This window comes from Equus przewalskii, unplaced genomic scaffold, assembly GCF_037783145.1.
Source record: "Equus przewalskii isolate Varuska unplaced genomic scaffold, EquPr2 ChrUn-6, whole genome shotgun sequence".
Taxonomy (NCBI): domain Eukaryota; kingdom Metazoa; phylum Chordata; class Mammalia; order Perissodactyla; family Equidae; genus Equus; species Equus przewalskii.
This window is the reverse complement of record NW_027228754.1, coordinates 462,412-466,584: the sequence shown is the minus strand read 5'-3', so window position 1 is coordinate 466,584 and position 4,173 is coordinate 462,412. Positions and strand designations below refer to the sequence as shown.

At 56.2% G+C, this 4,173-nt stretch overlaps 2 non-coding genes across 2 annotated transcripts; both read left to right on the top strand.

The window, feature by feature from the left end:
- Nucleotides 1-3,429: 3,429 nt before the first annotated feature.
- On the top strand, nucleotides 3,430-3,501 carry TRNAG-UCC (transfer RNA glycine (anticodon UCC)). Its single transcript has one exon. It is a non-coding gene; the product is annotated as a tRNA-Gly (tRNA).
- Nucleotides 3,502-3,800: 299 nt separating this feature from the next.
- Nucleotides 3,801-3,872, top strand: TRNAE-CUC (transfer RNA glutamic acid (anticodon CUC)). Its single transcript has one exon. It is a non-coding gene; the product is annotated as a tRNA-Glu (tRNA).
- The last annotated feature ends 301 nt before the right edge of the window (nucleotides 3,873-4,173 follow it).

The following is a 4,173-nucleotide window of genomic DNA, read 5'->3' as shown; positions in this document are numbered from 1 at the left end:
ACAGTGAGTGCCAAGCACGGGCACATGGTGGAAGAGCCAGGAACATTGCTGGAATGAGTGGTGAGATTCTCAAGGACAAGTGCCCTGTGTGGTTTGGCTGACCCTTGTCCACCTCTGTGCCCAATGCTGGACTCTAGCAGGTGGCCAGAATTCTAGCTGCACTCTCCACCTTGCTGCATGCATACCAGGGTGGTCCGGTGGCAGCAGAATGTGCAGCTGAGCATCCTGGATGCACACACAACACAGGAGCAGAGGCCAGTTTTGGTCATGGAGAAAAGGGTGGCAGAAGGCTCCTGCTGTGTGCCAGGGCAGAGTGGATAACATGCAATGTGGGTCCAGTCTCGGAAGCCAAAACTTACCCGTCTCCTGTCTACCTGCTCTGCTCAGCTCTACAGAGTGACTAACAAAGGAGATCAGAAAAGATAGGTGAGATATGGCACCTTCATTTTGTCCTACAAACAGCTAGCCAGAGTCATTGCCTTGGGAGGTGATCCATGAAGCACAAAGAGCCAGTCACTGGACTGTGCAGGAAGCACAGGAAGGAACCTTGGCTAAAAAAATACTTTAACCCAGTCTAAATAGTTGATCCCTAGCAGCAAGAGAGCTTCCAGTCTGCGTTTCCTGAGCACCACCAGTCTGAGAATCGGAATCCTCAAGACTCGGCCCCAGATTACTATCTCGCTGCAGTTACGGGCTGCCTCTACAAACCCACCATTTCCTGGCTTTCCTGCTTGTTTCAAGATCCTCAAAACTCAGTGCTCCTCATTTCAACTCATGCATAAAGCCCCCCCTACATATTCCCTTCATATCTTCCTGACCTTTCCACAGAAGTCAGCATGCTGCCGTGCATGCTGGAGATGTATTTCTGTTATTGTGGTAGAGAGATTATATATCCATATTACCTACCTTAACATACAATATTCTCACTTATTTTTTCCACTTGACCTGTATTGGACAGAGAGAGGTGTATTCAAGTCTACCAACATTAAGGTGTTTCTATTATTTCTCCTTACACATAATGAAGATTCTTAAAAATCTGTATGGTGTTATCTGGAACATAAATACTTATTAAATATCTTCAACGTTAATTGTAGTCTTTAGCATTACAAAGTACTATTCTCTCCTCCTTTGGTGCTTTTTGGCTTGGATATCTGATATGACCATGAACCCAGATTTTTTTCATGTTTGTATTTTCTGGGTTTACCATTTCCCTTCTGTGAGACCACACCTCTGACACTAATTGCAAAATCAGGGCTCTTCAAGACCACACTTAGGTTCAAACACCTGTTAGAGGAACTCACAGAACTCACTGAAAGTTGTTATACTCACAATTATGGTTTAATACAGAGAAAAGATACAAATTAAAATCACTTAAGGAAAGAAGCAGATAGGGCAGAATCCTGGAAAGAATGAGACTTAGAGATTCCAATTGTCCTCTCACCTTGAAGTAATGGACAAAATTACTTTCCGAGCACCGATGTGTGACAACACCCATGGATTATGCTCAAACAGAGAAGTTCAACTGAGCTTTGTGTCCAGATTTCATATTGGGGCTTCATCACCAAGGCAGGATTGACTCCCTAAGCAGCTGCTCTCAGTGCCAGACCTGTGGAGGTCAAGTGGTACGAGAGGATACTAGGAAACCCAACAACTAAGCATAAATTATGTTGTTAAACATTCAACTATGGACTGTCATCACCCCAAAATAAAGACAATCTTATCAGGCTGGACATTCCAAAGGCTTAAATACTGCCTCCCAGGGACAAGAGCAAAGACAACACCTCTCCTTGGCCAAGGTTAAATACTTACTATAAGTATACCTGTCCGTTTTTAACATTGTGTATCATTTTAGGGGTGTGTCAGTTGTATACACCAAGGGTAATATATTCTGTTTTATTTGAAAATAATTATCTTAAGTGAATTAAAACCACTAAGTATATTTTATTATAATCATACATGTAATCAACTTCTGGTGAAGTTATTTCATATTATTTTACATACTAACTGTACTTATAACACTCCCAGTAAACTGTAATTTAAAAAACATCATAGGAAAGACATATTAACAATAAAAAAAACACGGGGCAAACTCCTGCGATTCCATTTGACATGCAGAATGCAAATTTTGTGTTGATAATTTCAAACTTAAATAAAATAAATTATTGTCCCAGATGAAATGTTATGAGGTATGTAGAAAGTCTTGTACTTAAAAAGGTTGAGCAAGGCAGTACCAGAACATCCTTTTCTCTCTAATACAAAAACAAGATATCTCACATACATCGGAGCAAAACACGCATCCTTAACATCACCTGCTGGAGTCTCTAGGAAAACAGAAAGAGAGAATCGAAGCCCGACAAGGGCCCTGAGGACACAGCCATAATCGAACTCTGCCTCACAACACGATCCCACATTGGAGGCAACAGGCACCGCTCTATCGGAGTTAACAGCAGCGCCCGAGCAGGCTGCGGGTAGGGGTCCGCTTTGTCTGGTGAACCGGTCGTTTGGTTGTCAGGTCAGATCGGATCGCGCACACCTGCGGGGCACCGAGGGTGGGCAGGCGCTCCGGGGTGCGGGGGGGGGGGGGTGTCGGCAGGCAGCCGGAGAGCGGACGGGCGCCGGGGAGACCGCCGCCGTCCTCGTTACTATAGTGGTGAGTATCACCGCCTTTCACGCGGCAGACCGGGGTTCGATACCCCGACGGGGAGGCAAGACGTCCCTTTTTGGGGGCTGGCGCCGCTCTGCGTCCGGCCGCTTGCCCCCGAGGGCCCTTCTTCGCCATGCCGCGCCTCGCCCTCCAGCCCACGAGGGCGCTTCTTCGCCCTGCAGCCAGGCGCAGGCCGCCAACCCGTGCCCGGCCTGCCCACGGGGACCCCTCCCCGAGGCCCCCTCGCCGTCGGGCGGCGGTCGTTCGGCACGGCCGAGCCAAGGCTTCCTCTGCTCCCCGCAGCGCCCGACGAGCGGCCCGCCCCCAGCGGCTGGCGCACGGGGCTCCCTGCGACGCGACGCGCGACGCGCGCTGCACAGCTGCACAGCTGCACAGCTGCCGGGACGGGCGGCGGGTGGGTCCCCTCTCGGTGCGCGCAGCTGCCTCGCCGAGCAGCCGGTGGAGAAGGGCTGGGGCGAGCCGGCCGGTGGAGGGCGGGCGCCCGGCCGGGGCTTTGGCGGGGCGGTCGGCGTCGGAATGGCGGTCGCTTGGTGGAGTGGCAGCGAGGGCGCCCCCCAGAGGCGGTCCGTTCCGGCGGACGAGGGCTGCCGCGTCGGGCGCGGCGCTGGCGCTGGCGCGGGGCGGCGGTTGGTGGCCCCGGTGGCAGCGCCGCGCTGCGGGCGGGCGGGGCGTCGGAGCAGGGCTGCGCCAGGCGGCGGCGGCGGCGGCGGGACGGCTGTGGCGCGAGCCCCGGGCCGGCGTCTCGGGGCAGGCCGGGCTGTGCGGCGTTGGTGGTATAGTGGTGAGCATAGCTGCCTTCCAAGCAGTTGACCCGGGTTCGATTCCCGGCCAACGCAGCGGACCGACCTTTTGCCGAGCTGCAGGGCCCTCCCGCCCCGCAGGCGGGCGGCGGGCGGCGGGCGGCGGGCGTGCGGCTGTGAGTGTGTGTGTGTGCGCGCGCGTGCGTGCGGGCAGGAGGCGCGCGCAGCGTTTTGAGGGCGCGGCGAGCAGGAAGCCGGCGAGGGCGCGTGCCTGGGCCGGGGCGGCGGGCGGCTGGCCTGCGCAAGGCAGGGGGCCCCGGCGGCGAGGGAGCGGCGAGCGGGCGGGCTGCGGGCCCCGGGTCCAGGAGGCGCAGGCGAGGCGCGAAGCCCGACGCTCCCTGGTGGTCTAGTGGTTAGGATTCGGCGCTCTCACCGCCGCGGCCCGGGTTCGATTCCCGGTCAGGGAAGCCTTTCTTCTTCCTCTCCGCCTGCCCGCCTGCCGACCGCCCGACCTCCGCCTCCCCGGCGCGGCGCGGGCGGCCGCGACCCCTCCCCCCACCACGCACACTTTTAGCCCGCGCCGGAGCTCGCTCGCTTCGCCCCTCGCCCCCTGGCCTCGGCCTCCCGACAAGGCCACCCGCCACGTCCAGCCCTGACCCTGCCACGCTCCCTCCACCCCTGCCAACGGCAGACCTTTCGGCCCCCGCTCGCCCCCTGGGCGTCTCCCCTCCTCCTCCTCGGACGCTCGCCTCGCTTCCCCTCTTCCTC